The following is an 18532-nucleotide window of genomic DNA, read 5'->3' as shown; positions in this document are numbered from 1 at the left end:
TGGGTCCAAAGTGTCAATATTTTGTGTGGCCACCATTATTTTCCAGCACTTCCTTAACCCTCTTGGGCATGGAGTTCACCAGAGCTTCACAGGTTGCCACTGGAGTCCTCTTCCACTCCTCCATGAAGACATCACAGAGCTGGTGGATGTTTTAGACCTTGTGCTCCTCCACCTTCCGTTTAAGGATCCCCCACAGATGCTCAATAGGGTTTAGGTCTGAAGACATGCTTGGCCGGTCCATCACCTTTACCCTAAGCTTCTTTAGCAAGGCAGTGGTCATCTTGGATGTGTGTTTTGGGGCGGTTATCATGTTGGTATACTGCCCTGCGGCCCAGTCTCCGAAGGGAGGGGGGTCATGCTCTGCTTCAGTATGTCACAGTACATGTTTGCATTTATGGTTCCTTCAATAAACTGTAGCTCCCCAGTTCCGGCGGCACTCATACAGCCCCAGACTATGACACTCCCACCACCATGCTTGACTGTAGGCAAGACACTTGTCTTTGTACTCCTCACCTGGTTGCCGCCACACACGCTTGACACCATCTGAACCAAATACGTTTATCTTGGTCTCATCAGACCACAGGACATGGTTCCAGTAATCCATGTCCTTAGTCTGCTTGTCCTTAGCAAATTGTTTGTGGGCTTTCTTGTACATCATCTTTAGAAGAGGCTTCCTTCTGGAAAGACAGCCATGCAGACCAATTTGATGCAGTGTGTGGCGTATGGTCTGAGCACTGACAGGCTGACCCCCCACCCCTTCAACCTCTGCAGCAATGCTGGCAGCACTCATACGTCTATTTCCCAAAGACAAACTCTGGATATGACGCTGAGCACGTGCACTCAACTTCTTTGGTCGACCATGGCGAAACCATGTATGGTTTTTTGAAGGTATGGTCTTGGCCAACGTGCTGCAGCTCAGTTTCAGGGTCTTGGCAATCTTCTTATAGCCTAGGCCATCTTTATGTAGAGCAACGATTCTTTTTTTCAGATCCTCAGAGAGTTTTTTGCCATGAGGTGCCATGTTGAACTTCCAGTGACCAGTATGAGAGAGTGAGAGCGATAAAACCAAATTTATCACACCTGCTCCCCATTTACCGTGTAACATTAACGAGTCACATGCACAGAATGCATTAAGATAAAAAACCATCTGCCTTTACAATCACTTTAAATAATTACATGCTAACCACATCCCTGATATATTTAAAGGGTAACTCCCCTTTCATGGAAAAAAAACATAGCATATATAATTGCTATACAAGCCATGTTGTAATTTAATGTTATTAAAAATTACCTTTCCACTTCGAACTGCAGCGCTGTAGTTTTCTGTAAAATTCAATGCAATATGGCTGCCTGGAGGCGCTCTGTACCCTCTTGGTGTACAGAACTTCCCCAGAAATGTAATTTCCTACTTGTGTGATTGGCTCACTGATTTTCCCAGAAGTCTGCAGTTATATTTTAGGCATCCTCTGCAACAGAAATTTAATTTTTGATGAGATACTGACTAAGGGTTAATTACTTCTAAGGGGATGCAGACCCTGCAACCTTTCTTATTAGAACACTTACAGTGATCAGCTGAATATAATGAACACAGACGTTCCCATTCAGAATTGGTCTGGATAGGACATAGCAAAAAAAAACAGCAATTTCTTCAGACCAGAAACAGGTAGGAACCTGCAACAAAATTTTTTAAATTCCCTGCAATGGACATTGATCGCCATAAGGGTATTGTTTTTTTCCTCAACAAAAGTGGAGTTGCTCTTTAACCCCTTCCCGTTGCAGCTCTTTAACTGAGTCCTAAGGTGGGGGGTTGTGGTTGGGCAGGCGGCATGAACTTCCTTATCATGTGACCACCATAATTGGCTGCCGCAGTGGTCACATGATTGGGAGCCCATCCAAACACATTTTTGTAGCTTGTGAGCATTAAAGCAGAACTAGAGGCTTAAAACTTATATGTCCAACTGACTATTTTTTACAGTAGAACTGCAGTTCTGCTTTAAGGTTTACCCTCCTGATAGATGCATTACGTGGTTGGCAAACGGTTAAGTGGTCGGGGCACAGTCAGGGATAACTCCCTTAGACACCACAAGCTACTTTGGTTAAAAGAAACAATGAATTGTTGAATTGTATTCTGCAAAGAAGTTTTATTACACCAATGAATCCACAAGATGTGTTAAGCGGAGATATATTGTATAGATTTATACTCTTGATGTGCAGATGTGTGCATTTTGATACCTTGTCGGCCCCAGACTGTTCCGTTCTATTAATTACTAAAGACTATATAGTAAAACTGAGTTTATGTTACAACTTTAGTTTTAGTTGAATTGTTTAACTTGACCCAAGAAAGAATAAAGTGACACAACATTTCTATATCCTAGCTCGAGAGGAGAACTATTGGAATATAAATCTCATTCACACATCACAAATCTCCAGATAGTGACTCTTGAACAAGTACTTACAGTAATGTGGCATTCTGAAGTCCTATCCTTGTATGTTACAGTCTACTGTTGTAGCTAAAGAGAAGTTAGCTCTGATCACTGTGGCATACTGTTACCTTGAGACTGAAATATCTATAATGGACCGCCATTCCTTTGTCAACATGTTTCAGCTGGCAGATATTGTCACTGAAATGCGATGCTTATTGTTATTGAAATGTTTTGCACATCCCTATTATCCTCATTGTGTAAACTTGACCATTGTAGACCAATAATTATCCTGCTTAGTTCAAGTGGGGCACCAAGCGTCTCTTATACATATCAGGGATGCTGTCTGTAATACATTTGATAAGTCCTTGATACATGATTTCCATTGTAAGTACACAATGTCAGTCCTTGATTGTTGGTGTAGTGCAACTACCTTCCCATTGCTTTTTAATAACTAAGCTCTGAAAAATGACAAACTTAAGAATTACAGCATTCAGAAACGCATTAATCCTCACTGCATGCCCCGAAGTCTAAAGATGGCTAATCACAGTTGGATGCCAGAAGGGATAAGGTGCCAAAATATCCTAACCTATAATGTAAAATAAAAAATGTATTCTCACAGTATTTGCAAAAGCACTACAAGCCGTCAGTAGAAAAATTATGGAACTTGAATGAGCAGCATTACTTGGCAGGTCGGGATTTCAAATGAATGTATACTGCATTCTCGGTGAGAACCAAAAAATTAAATATTGAAAAAGAAAGTAATAAATAAAATAATTTCATACTGCACTCATTTACACGTGACAAAAATAACAATTAGCAATATGAAAAATTTAGCAATAATAAACTCCATAAGCCACCACCAACAAATCTTCAATAATGTGCACAGTGATGTATACAACTTCAGTGAAGAAAAAAACGTGCCGTCTTCCACCGGTTTAGGCAAACATCCTACTCACCAGACCGATCAGACACCCATGACAAATAGGCAGAGATGTGTATGAAGATGTATCCACCAAATGAAGTGATTATTGCTAAATTTGTCATATTACTAATTGTTATTTTTGTCATGTGTAAATGAGCACGGTATGAAATTATTTTGTTTATTCATTTCTTTTTCACTGTTTGACCATTGGTTACACTACGGTCTGCTCATTATTTAAAATTATATTTCAATTCAAATTTATATCATTTATTTATAGGTTTCACCTTTTTTATCAGAAAATAAAATATATTGCAGCATGCCAATCCTTAGATGTGGTGGCTGCATTTGTTTTCTTTTTTTACCGGCTAAGGATATTTTCAGCAAGTAATGAAAATGCCTGCTGATCTTGCCAGAAATAAATAAAAGTGCAGAATTGTCTTTATCAGTTCCTGTGAGCTGAAATTAAATCACAAAACATCTTTATCTTCTCAAACCTAGTCTAATCAATCCACCATGTAATGGGGATTAACAAAGACAGACATGTTTGAAGTTCATTCTGTGTGACAACCATGGCTGCCCACGGTAAACAGAACATCCGGTGGAATCGCCTAGGCAATTAGCTGAAGTGGCAGTGAGTACCTGCCAAAACTAGATACCTACTCCCCCCCCCCCCCCCAAAAAAAATAAAAAAAATAAACTGCCAATAAGGGGGGAGGATTGTTACAATGGGAACTTCTTGTTTAGGGTGAAGCTCTGCTTTAAGACACATTTGGCAACAGCAAACAATGTTAAAAGAAATGTAGAAGCATCATAAACTTACTTTGCAGGGTCTTCAAAGTACTGCTGATGAGGCCCTGTCGTAAATGGCCAAGCTATAAATAGTCAAGTATGCAGGGAAAACACATCTATGAATATAGATTATTGACCTAGACTTGAACATTCTTACATGTCAAACTCTAAACTTTAATTCATATTCAAAATTCATACAATGATTGAATTATCGTCCAAAATCATGGCTACACCGATGTATAAGATAGTATACCAATCAGTTACACCAAACAAACCTAATTTATAAGGTCCAGAAGGCTAATCAAACATATTAGACCGCGGTGGTATCAAGGAGAGGGAGCATTACTGGCAGGCAACCCTTCTTGATCCACGTTTCAAGGGTAAGGTTGCGGACCTTATCTTGCCGTCGCAGAGGGAGCAGAGGATGAAACATCTTCGGGAGGCCTTGCAGAAAGGTCTATGCAACGCGTTCCCAGAGACTGGAAGGTTACAAATTCCTGTTTCTGGACAACGTGTTGCTGAGGCTTTGGTCAGTAAAAGGGGGTGCAGGGGAGAAGGTGGCCGTCTGACCGATGTGTTCAGACAATTTTTTAGTCCGCAGCCCCAAGGTATGATCGGTTCCAGCAACCATCGCCAGCGTCTATTTTACATGGTGCAGGAATACCTAGGGGCAAGTTCAGACTTGGACACCTTTCCCACCTAAAGGACAAGAAAAAAGTTTCTGTATTTGGCAGCTAGATCTCCATTCTTACTATTGCAACTTTTATGGAACACTAAGCCCTGGTTCACACTGGAGCATTTTGACATGCGATTTGACATGTCAAATCGGCGGCAATTGCCTTCAATGGCACCGTCCTAATTGGTGCGATGCTGCATCTGTGGCGCTGCGCCGATTTAAAAAAAGTAGTTTCTGTACTACTTCTTGCGATTTCGGGCTGCGTTTTACATTGACATTTGTGCAGAAACCTGCACAGATGTCTTAGAAATCGCGGCTGAAATCGGGACTGACATGCGGGAGTGAAATTGTGCGAGTTCAGGTGAACTTGCAGGGCTTCATTCTCACAGATCAGTGTGAACCTGGGCTAAGAGTGATTTCTTGGCCATCTGTCACATCAAATTGGACTTACTCTGCAAGTGATCTAACTCTGCACTAAACCAAACACTGAGTGGACTTCACTAGTAGTTTTTCACTTTTGAAACCCTTTTATTTTACTGTTGTTTATGTCTTTGTTGTAATATTTTTTTCTCTAAATGTTTGCATTGTTTTTTCCATTTATCTTCATTAATACGATATTTCAAAATAGTTAAGCTAAATCTCTGAATGCTCTAGCTAGAAATTAAGACTTTTGCTTTTGTGAAGAAGCTACCATAGTGTAAACTCAAGCAAGTAATAGAAACATTTTTTAAAGGTTAGAATTGCAACAGCAGATGTTGTGAATGGTATGTGTTTATGTTAAAACGTGGTGGTGGTTGTGAGCGTGTGTATGTAAAGAGCTAACTGCAGCATTATCATTCCCAAAAGATGATCACTCTCAGTCTACTTAGATACTTAGATAGTTGTTCTATGAGCAGGAAATTTTCTGCCCAGAGTGAGGTTGCGTGTGAAATCATCATATACTGTACTTGAACTCATCATTATGATTAATGGCAGTCTCTGAGTAAATATTTGCATTTTCAGGAACACAGCTATTAATGATCTCTTTGTAGTATTCTCTTGGTATTCAGTCTGTGAATGACTGTACTTTTTATATGGCAATCACTGGCTACATCTTGCCACCGTAACCTCCAGAACTCACTCCTTCCTGAATAACGACACCACAAAACAACTTATTCACTCCTTGGTTATATCCCGCCTTGACTACTGCAACTCTCACTAGCCTACCTTTACACAGGCTATCCCCCGTTCAGTCTATTATGAATGCTGCTGCTAGACTAATACACCTTACTAACAGATCCATGACTCCTGCCCCACTCTGACAATCTCTTCACTGGCTTCCCCTACCCCATGGTATAAATTTCAATATACTGGAAGCACTTCTACTCAGTTTAGATGCTGAAAAAGCCTTTGATAGGCTTAGCTGGCCTTTCATGTTTACAACTTTTGAGCATCTGGGCTTCCGGGGATCATTCCTCAGGGCAATCCAAAACTTGTATGCAGCTCCCTCTGCCTATATAAAAACTCCCTTTGCGGCCTCCCCTCCTTTCACTCTCTTGAATGGGACGAGGCAAAGTTGTCTACTTTCTCCATTACTTTTTTGCCCTATATATTGAGCCCCTGGCAGCCCAGATTCGACATGACCCCAACATCTGTGGGGTTTCGGTCAGAGGACGAAAATTCAAAATTTCACTATTTGTGTCTGATGCACCTCTTACCCTGACACACCCGTGAGTGCGCCTCCCTAATCACCATAAACTACTGGAGAAATTTGGGGCCCTGTCTGGCTGTAGGGTTAATCTCTCTAAATCAGAAGCCCTGCTGCTCAACATGCCTCCCTCAGAGGTACGTGGAAAACTCACACCATCAAATATCTCAGGGTACACCTCACATCCAGCTATAAATCCTTGTATAACGCAAACTTTAAACCCCTCTTTGTGTCTATTATTTTACACGGGTAGTACTTACCGAGACCGAGATACCGAGAGCGGCTCGCCCTTGCGACCACGCGCACCCTGTCCCCCGAAGGTGATGCAGGGAACAGGTGGCACGCGGAGGCATGGGCAACCAGCAGGGGTGAGTTCCTTGGAAAGATTGAAGAGCTGTATGGAGGATTAGCTGAGGTTCAGGAACTGGCTAAGGGTTTGGTGCAGGACAGAGGAATCGGGTACCAGAGGACGTAAACAAGTCCGTGAAACAGGCCAGAGGTCAAATCGGGTAAGGCAGGAAAGCAAGTCCGTTAGGCAGGCTGAGGGTCAAACACTGGTAGGTAGATCAAGCAAAGTCCATTAAGCAAGCCGAGGGTCAGATCATGGAGAGCAGCAGCATAGTCAGGAACAGTCCGGATCACAGCAGGTAGTCAGGTATAGCAAACTGGAAACAGGCACAAACAGAAAGCTGACGACAAACCAGCAACCCGTCTGGGCGCCAGAGCCGTCTGAAATAGCCCCGCCATAGCATGCGCCATTACGCACAATGCGTGCGCTACCGTGCACACTCGTGAGCCACTGCGCGGACACATGAGCTGTTGTGCACACGCACGTGCCGCACCATCGGGCCGTGCACGTGTGTGCACCGGAGCGCCAATCCGCCGCGCATGCGCGCAGGAGCATGGCGAGCAAGGGTAGAAAAAGTTCTTCTCTGACAGTGCCCCCCCAGGGGCGGACACTGGATGCCCAAACTTGACATCATTTCTGGATGTTCCCGGTGGAAGGCTTGAATTAACCGTGGGCCATGCAGATTCCTAGCGGCTCCCAGGAATTGTCCTCAGGAGGGTATCCTTTCCATTAGATTAGGTACTGAAGTTGCCTGCCCCTCTTTCTGCAATTCAAAATGAACTCCACTTCGAACTCATTCTCCCCGTCTACTTCGACTGGCGGGGGAGGAAGTTCCCTTCTCCCTGGAAAAGAGCCGGACACAACATGTTTTACTAAGGATGCGTGAAAAACTGGGTGTATTCTATAAGAGTTCGGTAATGCCAGCTCAAATGCCACAGGGTTGATCATCGTCTTAATTTGAAAGGGCCCAATGAACCTTAGCCCAAGTTTCTGTGAAGGCAGGAGTAGCTTAAGATTTGCAGTTGACAACCAGACCTCCTCACCAACATTGAAGATTGGGTTCTCCTTCCTCCCTTGGTCATACTGTCTCTTATAGCTATCCTGTGTCTTCTGTAAAGTATCCTGAATCTTTTGAAAGTTGGACTGTATGGAAGTTATCCGGTCTTGAACGGCAGGAACAGACATTTCAGGGATGTTGTTAGAGAAGAAGGTGGGGTGGAACCCAAAGTTTGCCCAGAAGGGTGTTTGATTAGTGGCAGAATGGATAGAGTTATTGTAAGCGAACTCGGCATACGGAAAGAGAGTCGTCCAATCATCTTGAGAGCCAGAACAGAAGCAACGGAGGTACTGCTCCAAAGTTTGATTTGTCCTCTCCGTCTGGCCGTTGCTCTAGGGATGATACGCTGAGGAGAGGCAAGTCTTGATATCCAAGGTTTTGCAGAGCTCTTTCCACAACTTGGAAGTAAATTGAATGCCCCTATCTGACACGATACTTTTAGGCACACCATGGAGTCTGATTATTTCCTTGAGAAAAATATTGGCTGTATCAGAGGCAGAAGGGGTGCCCATCATGGGCAAAAAGTGAGCCATTTTGGAGAGGTGGTCGACAATGACCAGGATGGTGGTGAACCCTTCTGAGGCAGGTAAGTCCACAATGAAATCCATGGACACTTCTGCCCATGGTCGCTCCGGGATGGGCAAGGGTTTGAGTAGACCCCAGGATTTGGTGTTTTGACTCTTGATACGCTGGCAAAGGGGGAAGGAAGAGACGTAACCCTTACAATCTCGTCTCCACCCTGGCCACCAGAAAGAACGAGAGATAAGCTCAGCAGTCTTTCTTGTACCGAAGTGACCTACCAATTTATGATCATGAAAAGTCTTGAGAGCCAAAGGCAGTGTTTCACGTGGTACAAAAATTTTTCCCCGGGCCCAGAGCAGATCGTCATGTTTCTCTAAGGTATGTATTTCTGAGTTGGAGCAGTGACTGAATGAGGACCTGATGGAAGTTATTAAGTCCGCTTGGGTGAGTTCAAGGAAGTTTTGTGAAGAGAGGATAGTACTGGGTTCAGCCATTTGGGGATCTGCAGAGAACATCCGAGAAAGTGCATCTGCCTTTCCATTTTTTGAGCCTGGTCTATAGGATATGTGAAAATTAAATCTAGAGAAAAAGAGAGCCCAGCTGGCTTGTCTGGGCTTCAAGCGTTTCGCTGTCCTGAGGTACTCTAAATTTTTATGATCGGTAAAGATCATAACCGGATGAGGTGCACCTTCCAATAAGTACCTCCATTCTTCTAGGGCGAACTTGATGGCCAGCAGCTCCCTATCACCTACATCGTAGTTTAGTTCTGGCGGGCTGAGCTTCCGGGATGCGAAGGCTACAGGATGTAGAATGGCCTTGGCTCCATGTCTCTAGGAGAGAATGGCCCCCATAGCGGTTTCTGACGCGTACACTTCCAATACAAATGGTAGGGTTGGATCAGGGTGTTGTAAAATTGGTGCGGAGGTGAATAAAGTTTTTAGCTTGGTAAAGGCTTCCTGTGCTTCTTGAGACCATTGAAAATGGTTGTGTTGGCATGTCAACTGAGTAATGGGTGCCACGATAGAAGAAAATCCAACAATAAATCTCCTATAGATGTTGGCAAACCCTATAAATCGTTGCACCCCCTTCTTATCCAATGGGGCGCGCCATTCCTGAATTCCTTTGACCTTTTGTGGGTCCATTGCGACCCCGTTGGTAGAAATAATGAATTCCAGGAATTGCAAAACAGACTTCTTGAACTCACATTTCTTGGCTTTGAGGTAAAACTTATGCTGCCTGAGTATGGTGAGAACCTTTTTAACATGCCCTCGGTGTAGTTCAATGGTGGCGGAGAAAATGAGAATGTCGTCCAGGTAGATGACTAAGAAGTCGTCAAGGTATTCCCGAAAAATGTCGTTCACCAAATGTTGAAAGGTGGCCGGGGCATTGCAGAGCCAAAACGGCATCACCAGGTATTCAAAATGGTACTCTGGTACTCCAGTTTATCTGAGGGTCGTGCGCCTGGAGCCAGGGCAGACCTAGTATAATAGGAAAGATTGGAGAATGGATGAGATTGAATTGCAGGAACTCCTGATGGCCAGAGTCCGTGGTAGCAAGAATGGGTTTGGTCTCCCGGGTGATGGGTCCAGAGCGGGGAAGAGACCTGTCAGCCAGATGTATTTGGAGACTCCGTGCCTTGATTTGAAAAGGGATATGTAGACTGTGAGCCAGGGTAACATCTAGGAAACAGCTACAAGCTCCAGAGTCATTTATAGCGGGCAGGCGAGTTTCCCCTTCTGTTAGCTGTAAGGAGACAAACAGAATAACATAAGTCTTAGGCACATCACTGGCTTGATAATTCACAGAGTTTTGCGGGTAGGACTTACTAGGCCTTACTGGACAACTGCGTAGAAAATGTCCGGTACCCCCGCAGTGTAAGCACAGGTTGGATTGGCGTCTGCGTTGCCTTTCCTCAGGGGTCAGAGAAGCAGGGACCAAGCCGAGCTGCATAGGCTCGACCCCAGGAGCTGAAGAGGCGACTGCAGCCGGAGATGGTACATGGGTCAGGATTGGCCTGGATGACGTCCAATCCGGACGTGGCCCCTGGAAATGCTCTGAGTGCCGCTCACGCAAGCACCTATCCAGCTTGGTGGCTGATTAGATCAACTCCTCTAGAGAAGCTGGGGTTTCCATCCTGGCTAATTCGTCCTTAAGGACCTCAGACAGGCCTTGACGGTACTGGTATTTTAGGGCAGGCTCATTCCAGCCAGTATTAGCCTCCCACTTACGGAATTCCACCGTATAGTCCTCTATTGGTCTTCTTCCTTGTGACAAGCTATGCAAGGTTGCTTCAGCTGTGGCCATGCGCTGCGGGTCGTCATAAAGTTGAGACATACTCTCAAAAAAAGAATCGATTGAGTTCAGCACAGGGCTCCTTTGTTCCATCAGGCTGTGGGCCCAAGCTTGGGGTTCCTCGGCCAGAAGGGAGATCACAAAACCCACTTTTACGATTTCTGAAGAAAAAGTCCTGGGCTGAAGGGCTAAATAGAGGGAACAGGCATTTTTAAAAGCCCTGTACTTCTTGCGATCTCCTGCAAAGCGCTCAGGTATGGAGACCCTAGGCTCTGGGAGCGCCATTACTACAGTAGGGTTAGTGGTAGCCTGAGAGGAGGAGTCCCCACTGGTAGGTGCAGGAGCTGCAGCTGCAGGTAAAGGTGGTCCCGTGAGTTGCTGAAGGTGGCTATCAATCTGAGTATATCCTTCTTGTAGCTTTTGGACGGCATCAGTAAGAGCTGAGACCTGCTGGCCCAAGATCTCCAGAGGAGAGCGCGCTCTGTCGGCCTCTGACATCTGGCTGGTTTGTACTGTCACGGGTTGTACTTACCGAGGCCGAGATGCCGAGAGCGGCTCGCCCTTGTGACCACGCGCACCCCATCCCCCGAAGGCGATACAAGGAAAAGGTGGCACGCGGAGGCACGGGCCACCAGCAGGGATGAGTTCCTTGGAAAGACTGAAGAATTGTATGGAGGATTAGCTGAGGTTCAGGAACTGGCTGAGGGTCTGGTGTAGGACAGAGGAATCGGGTACCAGAGGAAGTAAACAAGTCCGTGAAACAGGCCAGAGGTCAAATCCAGGTAAGGCAGGAAAGCAAGTCCGTTAGGCAAGCTGAGGGTCAAACACTGGTAGGCAGATCAAGCAAAGTCCATTAAGCAAGCTGAGGGTCAGATCAAGGAGAGCAGCAGTGTAGTCAGGAACAGTCCGGGTCACAGCAGGTAGTCAGGTATAGCAAACTGGAAACAGGCACAAACAGGAAGCTGACGACAAACCAGCAACCTGTCTGGGCACCAGAGCCGTCTTAAATAGCCCCGCCATAGCGTGCGCCATTACACACGTTGGGCGTTGTAATGCCCTGAAGATGACGGTTTTACTGAGGATATTATATATACTCCAAACCATACCAATTAGAGTACCTTCAACATACTTTAAACAGCTCCGGACGATAATTAGAGAGTTTATTTGGTCACATAAGTCACCGAGGACCAAAATGCAAACGTTTTCTAGACCCAAAGAGAAGGGGGGCATTGGCCTACCCAATCTCCTCCAATATTACAGAGCAGTACACCTTTCGAAGATAGTAGACTGGCACTGCAATTAAGAATTCAAACAATGGGTGAGGATGGAGATTGAGGATCTTTCTATTCCGCTGTTGACCTCCCCATGGCTCACCTGCTCTCTTCCAGAAGACATAGGTTGAAATGATTCTGTAAGCCATTTTTGTGCCATATAAGAGAAGACCCAAATATTACAGGGGTGCAGAAACCCTCAGGACACCACAAAATAGCGGCTCATGCTGATGACATAGGGAACCATCCCTTGGTAAGTGCCACCCTTAGGGTGGCTAGATTAACGTTTCGCAGTACGGGCCTTGCGCCGATACCCTCTCTTATGACACCGGTGATAGGTAATCTGGATTTCATACCGGGTCTCACAAGTAGAAAGATTAGACAACTAACACTATCAGGGAGATACCGCCTAATAGATGTCTGGCCTAACGGGGAGCTCCCCTCACTAGCGACCATTTCTAGTCTCATAGATCCACCGTTAGATAGTTTCAGCTCTTATCAACTGCGACATTTCTTACAGTCCCTTCAGAAGGCATCATATGTCCCTAGAGACCCTACCCCCTTTGAATTGCTATGTAAAACGGGGGAACCCGTACAACATACTCTCTCTACGATATATAGCTACCTGACTAACCAGACTGAAGAGCCAGTCCCGTCATTTGTTTCTCAATGGGAAAGGGATTTAGGGATTCAGTTTTCACCACAGCAAGTAGATAAAATGTTGACTTTGGCACATAAGTCCTCTATTGCAAATCGATACCAAGAAATTGGATACAAAATTGTGTCCTGATGGTATAGAGTCCCCTATATACTTCACAAGATGGATGGAGCCACTTCGGATAGGTGCTGGAGGTGCAGTGCAGATATTGGCACGATTATGCATATTTTCTGGACCTGTCCGTTTCTGAGGCCATTCTGGGAGGAGGTAACAACTATAATTAGAAGCTTGACAACTGTGGATCTGAAAGACAATCCGGCTGCATGCCTTTTATATGTGACAGAGAGACCCATTCGGAAATATAAAAAGACCTTGACAATACAGCTTCTTAATGCAGCAAGGGCATGCATTCCCGTACTTTAGCGGCAATCTCAGCCGCCAACGGGGATCCTATGGTTCTCTAAAGTTCAGTGTATACTCCGAATGGAGGAATTGACTGCCACCCTCCATAATACAGAGGAGTTAATACGGAACAAATGGAGGCCATGGAGATATTTCATGGGAACAAATGCGTACCTACAGGAGGTAGCAGATGATATCAGGGAATTAAGTAACTACGATAATGATCATGATACTGAGACCCCATTCAACTTACCGTATTTATCGGCATATAACACGCACCCCAATTTAGGAGGGAATTTTAAGGAAAAAAAAACTTTTAGGAGGGAAGTTGAAGGGAAAAAAACTTACATTTAAATGCCCATCATTGCAGCTTTCTCAGTGCAGCCTTGCCCCAGTGCAGCCATGTCAGTGCAGCCATGTCAGTGCAGCCATGTCAGTGCAGCCTTCGTCAGTGCAGCCTTGTCAGTGCAGCCTTGTCAGTGCAGCCTTCCCCAGTGCAGCCTTCCCCATGCAGCCTTCCCCAGTGCAGCCTTCCCCAGTGCAGCCTTGTCAGTGCAGCCTTCCCCAGTGCAGCCTTGTCAGTGCAGCCTTCCCCAGTGCAGCCTTGTCAGTGCAGCCTTCCCCAGTGCAGCCTTCCCCGTGCAGCCTTGTCAGTGCAGCCTTCGTCAGTGCAGCCTTCCCCAGTGCAGCCTTCCCCAGTGCAGCCTTGCCCCAGTGCAGCCTTGCCCCAGTGCAGCCTTGCCCCAGTGCAGCCTTCGATCCTCTGTCCCTGCCATCCTGGGCTTCAAAATCACCGACCGCGATTTGAAAATGGCACCGCCGGCGCCGAAATACACAGAGCCGGTCCTCGGCTTTTCCCGGCGGCTCTCATTCACTTTCGGCTCCACTCGTAGTTCCGAGCAGAGCTATCCGAACCTAGCCGAGTAGGTTCGGATAGCTCCGCTCGGGACTACGAGTGGAGCCAAAAGTGAACGAGAGCCGCTGAGAAGAGCCGAGGACCGGCTCTGTGTATTTCGGCGCCGGCGGCGCCATTTTCAAATCGCGGTCGGCGATTTTGAAGTTGTGACAGCTCGGGATCGCAGGGGATCGGCGTATAACACGCACCTGCGATTTTCCCCTGATTTTAAGGGGAAAAAAGTGCGTGTTATACGCCAATAAATACGGTACCTTATTCCACCCCCCCTTCCCGCCCCCTTTTTTTTTTTCTTTCTTTTTTCTTTTCTCCTCCTCTTCTTTTTTCCTCTTTATCCTTCTCTCTTTTGTTTTTTCTTCTGTGTTCTTTATTATGTAGTGAAATACAGCTGCAATTTCGGCTGTTATAAGTATAGAGAACATAAGATACATTGAGTTTGCAATTTAGTCTGTTGAAATGATGATATATGTTCAAGTATTTGAAAGACCAGATATATATACTATGGTTAACTTGGCAAATGTGCAGGGGGCTCCATGAGGCCCTTTGGTTTCTTATATCCTTTATAGGTATGATAGAGATGAAGTTGTTGTTATTATGTTAATGAAATTGTTTCAAGTCATGAAATGTCTTTTAACATATGGAACATTTTGACTAAGATGCGTATGTCTAAGGAATTGACGTATTTTGTGGTATGCCAAGGAACCATGTTTAAAATAAATAAATAGAGAATTAAAAAAAAAAAAAGATTCTGTATTGCTTCCTGACATGGCCAGTGCCCATTCCGGAAACTCCAGGCAGATCTCCTAAATTTTACATGGAATCATAAACAACATAGAATAGCTTGCTTGACACTTTTTGCCTCTTGAAATGAGGGGGGGTTTGGCCTTCCCTAACCTCCTACCCTATTACTATGCTGCTCAATTGAGGGCTATAGCCTCATGGGCTACCCTCTCAGCGTACAATCGCTGGATCCAAATAGATAAACTATGGTTACCGCCAACCCACATGAATAACCTACTGTGGAATACTGATGCTGACATACCTTCTGCCTCTTTGCTGCATACTATGGCCCTACTGTGCAATATTTGGCGACAGCTAAGGCATACCTAATCCCTCCAATCCAAAGCCTCCTTACTGACAGTTTTCCTCTACAATTCTAAACTACTGGTCAGCCTCACTCACCATATGATTTCTCCCTGGTTACAGAGGAACTTCTTCCACTATGGCCATTTAGTGAACCCAGTGACGAGAGTCTTACTCTCTTTTGAGGAACTCAGGGAAAAACATGATCTGCCCCGTAGTGCCTTTTTTGGTTACCTTCAAATCCAGCACTACGCCCTAACCTTTACCCCCAATCCTCAGTTTTCCAAAATGTCCGCATTTGAACGCCTAATTCTTTCTGGCCCATCACAAAAAGGTTTAACCTCAGATATATAAACTTTTAAACTCATATAATATGGACTTTCGAGGTAAACATAATTATATGCTTAAATGGGAGCAAACTCTTGAAGAAGAACTCTCCACTGAGCAGTGGCAAACCATATGGTCCCAAGGAACCAAAAGCTCTATTTGCACCCTCTACAAGGAAAATACCTACAAAGTGCTATTTTTTTGTACATGACCCCCTCCCGTCTACATGCTATATATTCAACGGCCTCGGACTGCTGCTGGAGGTGCCGTAAAGATCAGGGCACTCTATTGCATATCTACTGGCAAAGCCCATCCTTGCAGTCATACTGGTGCTCGGTCCAGGACCTCCGTGCGACTATTGCGAATTGGATGTGGGTTTTCCCCGCATTCAATTCACATAGCAGGAGATTGTGGCCGGCTCTCAATGGAGCCAGTTCACACATCTCCGTAGCGGCTCCAGTGCAAATTGCACAGGAGCCCTGTGCGTCTTTTGGTCCATTTCAGCCCAAAATTCAGGCTTGAATCGGACCTGAAACTGTGAACGGGGATGAACCGGCACCTGCTGTGAGCCACATGCGGCAATACAGTGAACCCAGCCTTAGCGAAAAAATTGGCCACCCACATCTTAACGGCAGCCAGATGTCTGATAGCCCTCCAATGGAAGAGACAAACACCACCGACACCAACTGACCTCTATGCTAGTATTAAGGATGTGGAGATCATGGAGTCCCTGACGGCACGACTGGCTAACAAGTTTAATCGCAAACTTGCGATTTGGGAACCCTGGCATCTCAAGGAAGACCCTCCATGAGGCTCTCAAGCCCTTCTTCTATCCAGGATGTCAACTGTCTCTAGACCCAGGAATGATGAGCCCTGTCTGTCTACTCTTTCTACCTCTTCTCTTTTCGTTTCTTCTTTTTTCTTCTTCTTTTTTCTTCTTCCTTTATATGAGCCCAATACCTCCTTGCGTTCAGAATCACTGGCTCAGCTATTTCAAGAACCCATTGTATTGATTCCACGCTACTGGTTCACCTGACTCCTCAGTAGTACACACAACAACTGGTTACAGAACTATGTAGCCATTTTATTGGTTTTACTCAAGCCCCACGTGTATTGCTATGTGCTTATTCTATGTCGGTTCCCCCTTCATATTGTAAAGTGCTGCATAAACTGTTGTCACTATATAAATCCTGTATGATAATAATGGCAGCGTTGCCATCGGTACAGTCGACCTTTTATTATCAATAAAATATAAAAACCCGTAAACATTAAAGTACAGGTGTAAGGAGAAAGTACATGGCAGTCCTAAACCTCCTCTATGGCAGCCCTAAAAATGGCTGTCTGGCTGCAATCTTTTTGCAATAAAGTAGAGCTATGGGCAAAACTTTTTTTAAAAATTTTTTCATTTTGGATAGAGTAAAGCCTCGGACACACGGTACGATTGTTGGCAGGGGATTATCTGTTGACAGACTGTTGTCCTAAAATCATACCTTTAAGCCTCGTACACACGGTACGGTTGTTGGCCAACCGAGTGTTTGATTTTTGTCAAGAGGGTGTGTGCCAGGATCTTGTCTTGCACACTAACGTTACACAATTGTCGTGCCACAAACACAAATGTAGTGACATGCTATGAGGAATTTCAGCTCTTGAGCACCGCCCTTTGGGCCCCTTCTGCTAATTTTGTGTTTGGTGAGCATTGATTCAGAGCATGCGTGTTTGTACTTTCGACTTTTGTGTGAAGGATTTGTGTACTGACCATACGAAAATCAGATGTCAAGCCGTTGTCCACCGAAAATTTAATAGCCTGTCATCCAACATTCATTGGCCGAAAATTGGACAATTGTCAAAAGGAGCGTACTAACGGTAAGATTTTGGGACAACAGTCTGTCAGCAGACAATCCCATGCCAACAATCGTACCATGTGTACGATGCTTTAGTTTTATTTTTAACATCTTTTTCTTATTGGGGAGGGGAGAGGAAATCTCTGCTAATTAAGAACATCTCCTGGGGACACCCAGGTCACCAAAATTAGTGTCCCCATTGGAAGATTTTCCCTCTATTACTTTCCTGGGGACAATAATAATGGTAAACAGTACAAATTGAAAGGGTGACTCTACCTAACGGGAACAGCAATAAAATTTGGCAGGTGTTCTAATCCCGCTCCACTCGATCCAAAACTAAAAAAAAGTTTTGCTTTTAGTTATACCTCAATGCCTTGAAAGAAGCATACTGTAAATGAGTGTCAGGATTTATTTTCTCTGTTAACAACAAAACCTGGGGAATGCCCAGGAAAAAACTCCAAGCCTACTTACCACCAGCTCGCAGACAACCAATTAGCCTGTCTAACAGTATGCGTTAAAAACAGGGGTTCAGTCCTCACGCATTTGCAAACGCATGCGAGAGCCACGTCACGGCACCCTGTAATCCGTGGTCCTAACACTAAAATTTGGGTGTCCCCACAGTGGAGGCACATGCATTCTGATGGATAAGTGAGGGCAGGTGGACTGAAGGGAGCCCACCCCTTCTTAAAGGTACAGGACACACCAAACACCCAGCAAATAGCACAATGGCTGCAAAGGTGCTGGTGCGTTGCTGGACCAATACGCACACCCACGTGATTACATAAACTTGCCACCACCCTCACTTATAGCTGGCTATCACAGTAAGAGGCATTGGAAGGCCACAAACAGATAACAACAAAACCTGGGGAATGCCCAGGGAAAATCTCCAAGCCTACTTTATTTTCTCTGTACCTGTTCCATCTGCATGACAGCCAGGCAACTAGCAATTTCAAACTCAATGGCAGCTTACACACTTCTCTCATGACAGGTTTTCTTTAAAGGTATTAACAAGCTTTAAAAAGAAGTATAACCAAAGCTATTTTGGCTATACTTCTCCTATGGATTACAGGAGTGCAGTTCCTTCTGCACTCCTGTGACCCGTTTTCAGGCAACAGCATGCTAAAGCCCGTTGACATCACAGCCAGGATCCACTCAGATGCCTGGATCGGCAGCTGGTTCAGGCTATTTATTATAGCAAAAAGTACAAAATATTGTATTTTTTTTCAAAATTGTCGCTCTTATTTGTTTATAGCGCAAATAATAAAAACTGCAGAGATGATCAAATACCACCAAAAAAAAGCTCTATTTGTTCAAAAAAAG

The sequence above is a fragment of the Aquarana catesbeiana genome, linkage group LG13 (genome assembly GCF_042186555.1).
Source record: "Aquarana catesbeiana isolate 2022-GZ linkage group LG13, ASM4218655v1, whole genome shotgun sequence".
Classification (NCBI taxonomy): domain Eukaryota; kingdom Metazoa; phylum Chordata; class Amphibia; order Anura; family Ranidae; genus Aquarana; species Aquarana catesbeiana.
The sequence above is the reverse complement of the archived record's forward strand: the minus strand, read 5'-3'. Positions refer to the sequence as shown.